The following is a 13,092-nucleotide window of genomic DNA, read 5'->3' as shown; positions in this document are numbered from 1 at the left end:
AAAGGTTACCTGTGCCTGATATTTAGAGTTTTCGCATTTATATTACATTTTGTATAGTCAGATCAGGATCTCATCACAGGCTGAAAAGACCTGCTACTGGTGCCATGTGAACAAGTACTGCCTGTTCCATAGTCAGTGGTTAATTGTGATGCCAGCGCCTTTTGTGCACTGTTATTCTATATGTTACTGGCAGAGAAATGAGTTGCTGCTATCTCTAGTTTTTGAGCATCCATCATTGACAAAGCCAAGGGAGGTTGAAATCTGGAGGTGGTGGGGATTTATCTTTCCCTCTAGCAATATAAGCAAGTGTACATTTTGCACCGAAAGCCAATATGAGATCCTGATCTGACTATACAAAAATGTAGTATAAACGGGACAAAATCAGCTACTCTTGAGAGAAGGGTTTCTGGACACTCAACAGGACTGAAAAACAAGACTAGTCCGAAGGCTAGATGAGCTCCTTGTGGGCCAACAGCCATCAGGTTGAGGAAGGCAATGACACACCACCCCAATATCTCTGCCAAGAAAACACTATGAGAAAGTCAGAACGAAGTAACACTATAGCTTGATCTGATAGGAGAACTTGTAATTAATCGGGAACACTTTTATCATAGTGTCATCAATGTGCTGCATATGATACATGATGACAACAATGGCTGCATTTTGATTGGTTCAGTTCTCATCATCAGGAGTCTTAACCCTTGAATGTGTACACTGAGCCAGGCTGGATTTGAACTAGGAAACTTCACTTCTTTTTTTTCTACTCTAGGCACAAAGCCCGAAATTTTTGGAGAGGGGGGGCCAGTATGCAACTGGTAATTAATTTATCAACCTCAAAAGGATGAAAGGCAAAGTCAACCTCAGTGGAATTTGAACTTAGAATGTAAAGACAGACGAGGTACACACATCAGTGGCTTAATGGATAATGTTAACTACCCATATGTATGCTGCTATTTTCTTTTTCCCTATGAGAAAATTGTCATTTTGTATTTGTGTGTATGTAGTTGTTGTTAAGCAACAAGATGGGTAAGGGTGATTAGGTGATGATCTAGGGCTTAGGGGTGGGAGACCCCAGACCTTGGAAAAAAAAACTTTGGTCGTCTTGTTGTAGTTGAGGGCTCTTCGTTGACACCCAACACCACTGGGAGGTGGCCCTCGAAGTCGCTGGAAATGGAGATCTCCAGGTCCAAATTCTTGCCTGGCTGTGTGTATGTATGGAAAGTTTTTCTTTTTAACTGCAACACTTTTATCATGCAATAGCTTCAATGCAGTTGCTCAGATTGCGAGAAATCATAGTCAACTCCTCCTCAATTCACACCCTGCTGTCTTAAAAGAAAAGAAGAATGGCACATTTATTAATGTAGCCCTAGATACACTTTGCTGGAAGAAAAGACATCGACTGTAATGATTGGAATATGTTTGATCATTTGTGGCTACTCACTCAATCAGTGCTGAATTGGAAGCAAAAAACATATCCTGTCAATGTTTAGAAATCGTCGTTGTCGTCATCATTTAACGTCTATCTGCCATGCTGGCATGGGTTGAGAAAAAAAAAGACAAGCCAATAATGACAACAGTCTTGTTGTTCATGATGATGATGTTGATGAGTATCATGTTTTACTCACAAATTATCAGCAGTTGAATTTACACACTTCAAAGTTGTTAATAAAAAAGGAGAAGATATCAAAACAAGAGACTTTTTTTATTTATATATATATTTTTTTATTAATTATATTTTATTATTATTATTTTTAAAATTATCTTTTTATAGAAGCAATTTATAATCATACAGCAATGGATGTTGAAGGTCTTTTAATTTCAATGTTGCACTTAACTTTCTTAGACAAACAAATACACATACAAATGTACATACACAGACATTATATATACATACATACATACATACATATATATGTATGTATATATAGACACACACAGACATACATACATACATGCACACATACACACACACACACATGTATATATGTAGAATTTTTCATATTGTTTTGCAGCTGTGTCCTGAAAGAAAACAAAACAATAAACAAACAAAAGAACAACTTGTAAACAAACAAACAAATAAATAAAATGACTCAATAATAAATAGAAACATTATATGCATATGTATATATAAACAAATGTGTGTACAGATATAAGCACACATATATACACACAAACATACATACATACATACATATATATATATATATATGTATATATATATATATATATATATATATATTATATATATATGCACACACATATGATAATATACACATGTAAACAATAAAATTCTATTAAACTTGCATAAAAATCTGTCATCATGTGTATATGATAAACTCATATATTTTTACACACACACATATACATATATATATATAATATATATGCATATATATGCATATATATATGCATATATATATATGCATATATATATGCATATATATATATGCATATATATATGCATATATATATGCATATATATGCATATATATGCATATATATATGCATATATATATATGCATATATATAATATATATATATATATAATATATGCATATATATATATGCATATATATATATTATATATATATATATATATATATATATATTATATATATATATATATATATATGTTATATGGCTGCTTGTTTCACTGGGATTGGTCAAAATTGATGCAGACACCTCTGATGAGAATTCCATAAATTTCTAAAAATCAATTAAATTTGTTGATCATTTTTTTTCCAATCTACAGAGAAGCAGCTAAATTAGTCCTGTTTATGTAAGTACTTTACTTACGTTATATACATATATGTGTATGTGTGTGTGTGTGTATATATATATATATATATATGTGTGTGTGTGTGTGTGTATACACATATACACATACACATGCACACACACACCTGCATATATTGACACAAAACAAGTTGTTTATATTCTTACATCTCAATGCATTAGCAAGCCATTTAAATGAAAAGAAGTTTAATACAGGTTCAAGTCTGTTCATAAAGAAATTTATTCAAGGCTTTATATATATATATATATAATATATATACTACACATATATTATATATATATATATATATATATATATATATATATATATATATGTATATGTATATATATATATATAAATATTTTATAGTTGCTGTTTTTCTGCTTTCTTTAATGTCTCCAATCAACAACCACTGCCTTAGTGAATTATTGTTATTATTATTATTATTATTATTATTGTTAATATATTGTTTTGTTTTGTTTTGTTTTTTTTAAATTACTGTTGTTATATTAATCATATTTTAAACAGTGGCCAACCATTTCAAAACATTTTCATTACAAGGAATATCTTCCTCGGTGTCTTTTTTTTTTTATAATTTTTTTTCTTCACACAAAGCAACATGTTAAGTGAGGAGATAAAAAAACTCAAAAAAAAAAAAAAAAAAATTCAAACTCACTCTGGGATGTATCAATCTTAGAGTATTAGGACCCTGTGGTTTGATATACACATTTATTGTTGTTGTTGCTATTATTATTATTATTATCATTATTGTTATTATTATTACAGTGTCTGAGATCGGTATTAGAAAATTAAATAAATAAACACAATACTTTCTTTCTTTTCAAGAAGGTAATATTTTTATATTTTGTTGTTTTTTCTTTGGATGGGGAGGAGATATTTTGTGTGTGAGTGTGAGTGTGTATGTGTGTGTAGGAGATGGTGGTCTTTTAACCCTTTTAGCATCCCCTTATTTTCAATATTGATTTGGTTTTTTTTTAACGCTAGACATATAAGTCTAATTTCTATCAAAATTGAGCGAGAGGTGGGTGAGGTTAATAACTGTCCTGTAAGAAAGTATTCCCTTCCACCCCACACATTACCTCCCAGTAATGTGACTGATATAATCTCAATACCAAACCCCAACTCTTCATAGATGAAAAAAAAAAACACAGAACTGAAGGTAAAGTCAATTATTGGATTCGACCTCACAACACAATACGAAGAAAACTAAACGTGGCCCAGGTATTTAATCCAACACTTGACAGGTTTTTTTTTTCCCATTTATAGATATATTTAATTATTTTGATAAACTCACCATAACTGAGGGGAGTTTCTTCTTTTTGACCAGGCACAAAAGAAAGTTAAAAGCAAATCAGTTATGAGGAGAAGGACAAGGTAACCAGTTGAATGGATCACTACATTCACCTCACTCTTACACATTCAGTTTTTAGATATAGCAATTTTTTGTTGAGGGCAAAAATTTACTGGTAACTCCACCTTGCTGTGATTTCCATCACAAAACACAGGGCGCATAAACCTAAATATGATAAGGCAACTTTTATTCCAATCAATGCCCTATTTATTGAATCATTGTGTGTGTGTGTCTGTATGTGCGTGCATGTTTGGTGGTACAAACAGAAGAAATACAACTGTATATTCAAAGCATATATATATATAGTTTTGTGTGACATTTCTGCACCTTTAATAAAAGGGTACATAACTCTACCTTTGGTATTCGAGTACTATTTTTTCGACCTTGTTATGCATTTATGTGCTTACTCATGTGTTTGTGTATATATATACATACATACATATATATATATGATGATGATGATATATAAATATATACACACACACAGACACACAATTGAACTCAGGACATAGAGGTTAGAAGTTAAGTCTTGTTAATAAGTCATTTTGCTACTCTAATTTCTATTTCAATACAAACTTTTAGACTAGGCACAAGGCCATTTTTCCACAGGGAGAGCTGGTAGTGAGTTAAAATGTGTAAAGTGGTCCCTACAATAAAAATGAGTATTTTGCTTAATAAACCTTAGACTGGGTATATACATACATACATACATATATACACACACATATATACATACACACATACATGCCTAGAAGAACTTACAAAATACAGTAGTCTGATACAGTTTTACCTACATTTTACAATTTTGTCCTAAATACAAGGTGATTCAGAAACCCCTTAAGCATTTAAATAATATATTTGTTACAAACTTGTTTTTATACATTTTTAATACAATCCTTTTAATTTTTTTATTTTTTATCTATTATGATTATCTTTTGAAATATATACCTTGTAGCATTTTGAACATGTTAATTAATTTGGCAGTCATAACAGATCATGTTGTTTTTAATATATATATATATATATATATATATTCTTCCCTCTGCTGTAAGGCTTAATTCCCAACACGCCAGCTGAATTCAATTCGTCCCCAGTCAAAAGACGCCTGTTGTTGTGTCCTGTTATTATTATTATTATTATTGTTTTTTTGTATTATTTTTGTATTTATATTCGTGTAACATCGTCCGTTTTTCCGTCCTTGTTTCATATACATTCGATGCTTTTTTCCAAAGAATCTAATGCTCTTAACGTAGTTTTTCCTTGGGTCTGGCCAGATTGGAGCAATCTCAAGATTAAACAGCCGAAATTGCGAGGATGATCCGGTTCTTGACTGAAGATAAAAAAGGCTTGGAATGACCCGTCCGTGTTTTTTTGTATCATCTATCTGGATGTTTTGTTGTCCTTTTTTGTATCACCTAGTTGTCCGGATGTTTTGCGTTCTTGTCCCATTTTGTATTTCATTATATATATATATATATATATATATATATATATATACACAGGGAACAACGTGCATGTATAACATGCAAGGATGACTTGCTAGTATTTATTATGCTGACAGCAATTGTTTTTTTAATCCCATGAAACTGTGAGCAGGCACATAGACACCTTCTTAATCTTTGCATGCTTCTTACAGCAGAATACCCGGGTTAGTATTCATTTCATTTGAGTACATTGGAACAATAAGAAATGAAGTACACAACACATTACCTGGCTCAGGAAATGAATCCACAAGCTACTGATCATGTGAGAATATATATGTGTGTGTGTGTGTGTGTGTGAAGGTGCATGGCCTAGTAGTTAGGGTGTTGCACTCAAGATCACGGTTTCAATTCCAAGATCAAGCAGTGTATTTTGCTCTTGAGCAAAGCACTTTATTTTCATGTGACTCCAGCCAACTCAGCTGTACATGGATAACCCTGTGATGAGCTGGCATTACATTTAGGGAGACTGTTGCAGTCATGGTCACTTATATGCCATTTCTTCTCTCTCTTCATCTCCTTATTCCTTTACTCCCTTCCTCTATGTCATCATTTAATTAATATATATCCTTTTTCCCTTTTCTCTGTTTATCTCTGATGACGGAATATCCTATACTCTGGAATATCTCAGAAACAGCTGTAAGACTTTGAATTTTTTTCTTCCAATAATAATAATAATAATGTATATGACTTGAGATGTTTGCCTTGCCTTAACGTTTGTTACCCTCTTTAACAATTATGTAACACACACACACACATATATATATATATAATCCAAATAATATGACAAAGATATGTTAAAGAATTTCTTTGTCTATTATTATTTGGATTACAGTTAACTTTTCACCAAACCCACATTACAGTGTGACTGTTGGGAAACAAGGATTTTCTACACCTGAAGAATTCCTGCATTGGTCTGGAACCTGACAGTGTTGAAAGCCCAGTATTCGGGTTGAGAGTTCCTGGAAATACCATAGGTTTGCAACAACCTACCAAGACCTAAGATATATATATATATATATATATATATATATACATACTTTATTTAAAAGCAGCAGAAATATAACAAAAGCTGTTACTCAGTTTCATGTTCCCAACGAACGGGGACATGAAACTCTGAGTAACAGCTTTTGTTACATTTTGTTATATTTCTGGTGCTTTTAAATAAAGCATATTACTCTACCTGTGGTATTTGAGTACTCTTTTTTCCACCTTGTTTCACATTTATGTGCTAGCTCCGGTATGTATATATATATATATATATATATATATATATGACTGTATGTATTCATGCATGCTCAGAGGAGTTTTGAATCATCTTATATGTTGTGTGTTGATTGTTATTCTTTTTCCCCTTTTCTCCCAAGCTGTCATGAGACCAATTTCTGAAGGGGGTCAAGTAAATGTAATAATATACTAAGCTAAACTGAGCTCCCCCCCCATCCCCACCAACCCAGTATAAAACTAAATATACATTTCATTGATCTTGAATGACGGACAACAAACACGCAAAACTTGCATTTTCAAACAATCCACGACAAGAACTAAAAATTAGAAACACACACACACACACACACAAAGTGTCATCAAATCTGGGTGATGCCTGGTACCACTTCTGCCAACTTAACTGCCACTGGATTTGCAATATTGGGGACATGTGTGGATTAAAAAAAATGTTTTTTTAAATTATACATATATATATTTTTTTGATAGATTTCTGTTATATATCTGAATAAATAACTTTTAATTTCTCTGGGTAATTGCTTTGTTCTGTTTTTACTTTTTTAATTTAGTTTTTTGTGGGAGTTTTTTTTTTTGTAATTTTATTTATATATATATTTTTTTAAAAAAGTCTTTTAAATGGTCTAAAACTACTTAAGATCTACTATTGCTGATTATTATAAAAATAATGCGATGATGGAAGGAAGAGAAATAAAAAAAAATGAAATAAAATAAAAACAGGGCTTTAATTAAAATCTTAATTAAATAGATGAAAAAAATTTTTTGTAAAAATCAAAATATAAAATATCATTTGTATATATTTTTAAATAAATTAATAACTTTGTGAATATATATATATACATATACATATGCTTATATTTATATATATATACACACACACATAATATCCATACATACATATATATACACATACACACATAATATCCATACATACATGCATATATATATATCCATATATATATACATATATGTGTGTGTGTTTATATATATGTATATAAAAAGAAGACATGCACACATCTACGGTGAATCTATGAATTGAGTGGAAGGGCTGTGTAAATGTAGGTGAGAGATTTTAAAAGACTAAAATTTATTAATATGCAAATAAATAGGTGCATTATAATATGTGTTTGTGTGTGTTTTGCTGCATGCACACACACACACAAACACAAATATCAATGCATACCTGTGATTCCACCTGTCAAACAATTATGCTAGTTGATCAGCCAGCACTTGAGCTGTCTCAGTCAAGTGAGAGATGAAATCTTGTTTAAAAAAGGAGAAAAGCTTGTTGAAAACACACAATCTTCATTTATCAGACTAGCCTTCGATATGCGATTAACCTTCGTAACGTGTTGGATTATCCATGTAACTAATAAAAGTGAGGGTGAGGTGGTGGGGACATTACAAGCAATGAAAAAAAACCTTATTAAATATAAGGCCTCTTCAATAAACCCCAAAAAGTGTCTATTTAAAGACAGAAAGCTTAGCTCTAAGTTGCACAGTGTTTAGGTGAATGAAAGACAAAATTAACTGGACAGTGTATTAGTTCAATGAAGGTAACATTCGGTACCTATTCTAAATGGTCAACTGAAATGGGGTGAGGGGACAGGGCATGGAAATTAAGTGTATTCGTTAAACAGACAGTATTTAAATATAGAGCTGAATCCAAAATTAATGAACTGACTAGTCTTGCAGTTTTTTTTTTGTGTGTGTTGTTTTATGCTTCTATAAATCCTTATGATGGCCATATATAGCTAGGATGACTGGGCTATTGAGAATGGTTTTTGCAAGATTCTAAGAGTAAACTGTTAGTAAGATGCAAACTGAGACCCTTGAGATTTTAAAATACCTCACAATCACATGTGTATGTATATATATGTGTGCATGTATGTATATATATATGTGCGTGTGTGTGTGCATGTATGTATGGTGTGTATGTATGTGTATATATATATATATATATATATATATATATATATATATATATATACATATATATATACATATATATATACATATCTATATACACACATAGTATACTAAAGTAAATGAAGAACAAGAAAAGAAGAAGAAATGGTGAGACATGAAACTACATCAATAGAAGCAATTATTATTATTATTATCATTTTTGCTGGAAAAACACTTCATTTTTTTTTATCAAACATTTGACAAAATCACTCAAATGTCAGTTGATGTGAATCTTCATCAACCAAGTTACATATAGAAAAATAATTAGCACTGTATAATTAATGAGTCTTTCTGTACATATCTTTTTATTTTATATTTGTTTGCTTATTTATTATTTTATTTTATTTTGTTGTTTTTTGTGTTTTTTTTTTTTTGTTTCTTTTCCCCCATCGTTTCTGGAGAACAAGAATGATGATGTTTGCTTGAATACTAGCTGGCAAGATTCCCTTTCATTTGATGCTTTCTTGTAACAGAAGAAATTTCATATTTAGTTGGTTTGATTTTTTTTCTTTTTTCATTTATTTCAAATGTTCAATCACTGAATTTAGTAGGCATTGCAATAATCCTGAAAAACATCCTTTTATTATTTTTTTTTAATATTGTTGTTCTTCTTTTCAACATCCAATGTCTAATGTTGTGATATTTAAAGCCATTCATTTATTATCATTATCATTATTATTATTATTATTACCTCATATATTAACAGATGTGTTTTTAAGCTCATACAAGGAAGGGCTGTAAAAGAGAGAGTGAAAGAGAGAATATGCAATAGATACGTATTTAGTGAGATATTACAGTAAGACAGAGATCAGTGGAAAAAACAAAACAAAACAAAAAAAAAATTGAGAAAAAAAAAAAGAACGGTCATATAGCCAATGTTTTGGTAGGTTTTTTTTTGTTTTTCTGGGGTCTTTTGTTGTTTTTTTTTTTACACATCAGTCTGCATTATTGAGAAACAAAAATGAGAAAACACCAAAACCTGTAATTAAATCTCTCGTTTAAAACAACACTTCAACTTTTCTCCATCCATCCCCTCCCCGAACAAACAATCAGATATTATTATCCTTATTGTTATTATCATTATTATTATTATTATTGTTGTTATTATTACATCTGCAAAACAATAAAGTCTTATTGTGGGGATATAATTTTTTTCTTTTTTGAGTTTGCTTTTTTTGGTAATTTTAAAACACTGATGTTGATTCTTCATATAAAGGACAAGAGCAACTGTGCTGTGCAGAAGAGAAGGATTTGACTGAGTCGATGATGATTCCCTCCCACTGGTGCTCACTTAATCCAAGCAGGATTTGGACACAGATTATTGATACACGAGACTTAAATGCTGTAAGGTATTTAGTTTGGTGCTCTTCTCACATATGCCAACACTTTGTCCTTCCCCTCAACTGTCCGTGTTGTACTTAACCATTTTTTGCCTTCTTCTCCTCACCTCCTTCTCTTGTCACAGATGTAACATCAATCAGTTATATATTGCATATAAGAAGAATGCATAATAATAATAATAATAATAATGATAATAATAATGATAATGATAATAATAATGATAATGATAATAACAATAATAATAATGATACAAGAAAAAGAAATAAACCTTATCTTTGGAATAAGTCCAAGCATTTCCATGTTCCTTCTCCTAATTCAAGAAGGTTAAAATTCTTTGTTTTAATAGTTGTATGTATGCATGTATGTATTATGTATGTATGCATAATACATTGTATCAGAATGTATATAACATACAGTGAATGAGCATGTATGTATGTAATGTAAGGTATTGAATAAGTACAGGAGTGTGCTGGAAATTCACCTTGGACAGCTTTAATCACTGAATAGTTCTTAAAATGATGTCTGAATATTTGAATGAATGATATCATTTTTATAAAGTTTTCCCACCCCACCCGAATGAAAGGGAATGAAAGTAATTTCTTTGTTGACAAGATTATTGTCTGTTGTTTTTCAGTCATTTCTCTTTACATATTTTTCTTTGTTTTTTTTTCTTCTTTCTTGTCCGTCATTAGTTATATACTTACTTAATTTAGATTCCTGCAGTTGCTGGTTTTTAATTGTTATGGTTTTTCTTTCTTTTTTAAAAAATTTTTTTTTTTCTTTTTACAGAATTCCACCTGAGAATACTGACAGGACATTTCGTACCTGAGCCAACTTTTACAGGCACCATATAAGCAAATGGCACTGCAACTAATATAGTTCTCAACTCTTAAAGGAAGTCGAAATCCTAATATATATATATATATATGTATATATATATATATATATATATATATATATATATATAAATTCAAATAGAGATTTTTTTTAAGAGTCAAGTGTCATTTGTTGAAGAAACTGCAAAGAAAAAACAAAACAAATTAATACATTAAATATATATTCATCCTTATATAATAATAATAATAATAATAATAATAATAATAATAATAATGATAATAATAAAAATAATAATGATAAAAACAAACAAATTAATATATTAAATATATATTCATCTTTATATAATAATGATGATGATGATGATATTAATAACAATAATAATAATAATAATAATAGCCACGTATTGAGAGGAATTCTTTGGGGTTTGGATAATTCACCTCTGGAAACATGGTGTTTCGTTTAACATCCTTAAACAACCCTTATTCAGGGATCTTTTGAGTGGGATGGGATACTCGACCTGATGAAAATTCTAACTGGGCCCCCACCTGTAAGGGCATGCGCTGTCTATCTTGATATGAGATCACCATATAGCACATGTATGGTTGTGATGCATGTCACTGGTGTACCCTTATCAGACAGGTAGTCATGATGGGTATACTGGGCTTCGTATATTTAACCCCAGTGTCACTTTGATGGCATGCACTTCTCTCTCACTCACTCAATAATAATAACAATAATAATAATAATTAATTCTATAATAATAATAATAATCCTTTCTACTAAAGGCACAAGGTCTGAAATTTAGGTGGGAAACGGTAGGCGGAGAGCCAATTACATCGACACCAGTACTCAACTGGTACTTGTACTTATTTTATCGACTCTGAAAGGATGAAAAGTAAGGTCAACCTCGACGAAATTTGAACTCAGAATGTAAAAATGGACGAAATGCCGCTAAGCATTTTGCCCAGCGAGCTAACGATTCTGGCAGCTCATAATAACAAGAACCAAATATTTAGGTAGATTTAATTTAATTATCAAAGACGAGGCAAAATTGAAACATCACGAAACATCAATAGGGTTGCGTCCCTTGGAACTATAGACCGCATTAATGCTCTGGAAGAAATTTGAATAAAAAACAGTTTTATTTCACACACACACACGAAACTGTTACGACTCCTGTCCTGAAAGATTGAAAGAATAAAGAAAAAAATTTACAATAATTGTGCAAAACTTATACAGGAAGTAAAGTTACTCATATATTCATTTAATAGAAACGTTAACCACGATCATAGCAGTCTAAAGCAATGTTGTTTGTAATAGCGAGTTTTAATTCAATTCTATTTCCATCTAAATGAAACATTATTTTAGAACATCGTCATTTTGTAAGATTTTGCTGGTAAATTCTTAAATTAACACAAGCATTTATTTACGTGAAAGAAAATTACCAAATCTTTCTGGAGTCAGTTCTAATCTTTACTACCTCGTAAGTAAGCACACCCAGAAAAACAAGTAAATTTAAGAACATTTGAAAGCCGTTGAAAAGTACGATTTGATGTGAATCGTCAATCCTACGCTACAAACTTCAGTCGAAGTATAAACAACCTACACAAATTAAAACATTAAAATTATACCTAAGGCCAGTAGAGAGAGAGTGTGTTAATTGTTAAGGAATCTAGTTTATTGACATTAGTTATTTTTATGTATCTCAATTCATTAACTTCCCCCATAATTAATTATTTTTCTAGGTTTTCATCACTCCGGAAATGTGAAAGTATGGCTGGGTGGTTAAGAAATGATGTTTACATCACAACTACGTGGTTTGGGGTTCGGTCCCCACTTGGCAGAGTAACTCAGACAAGCGTCTTTTAATATAAGCTTGGGTTGACGGCGGAGGTAAAGAATACGAACACCACCCGTTCTCGGCATAACCTTAACCCCAAACCTAGCCCTAAACCTAAATCTAACCGCCGAAAACGTGTGGTGTGCGTATTCTTTACCTTCGCAGGGTCGATCAATGTTTTACGGGTGAATTAGGTTTAATGGAAACTGTCGGAAACTCATTAAATGTGTGTGTG

The 13,092-nt window shown here is 31.0% G+C and overlaps 1 protein-coding gene across 1 annotated transcript in view; it reads right to left on the bottom strand.

Annotated features, from left to right (window-relative positions):
* Window positions 1–9,151: 9,151 nt before the first annotated feature.
* LOC115215576 (transcriptional adapter 2-beta-like) overlaps window positions 9,152–13,092 on the bottom strand; it is a 63,678-nt gene continuing 59,737 nt past the window's right edge. The window contains exon 2 of the mRNA XM_029784781.2: window positions 9,152–11,197. The gene's annotated coding sequence lies outside the window, so the exon portion shown is untranslated. The remainder of the gene's footprint in view (window positions 11,198–13,092) is intronic.

Source organism: Octopus sinensis, linkage group LG9 (genome assembly GCF_006345805.1).
Source record: "Octopus sinensis linkage group LG9, ASM634580v1, whole genome shotgun sequence".
Classification (NCBI taxonomy): domain Eukaryota; kingdom Metazoa; phylum Mollusca; class Cephalopoda; order Octopoda; family Octopodidae; genus Octopus; species Octopus sinensis.
This window is presented reverse-complemented; position numbering and strand designations above follow the sequence as displayed.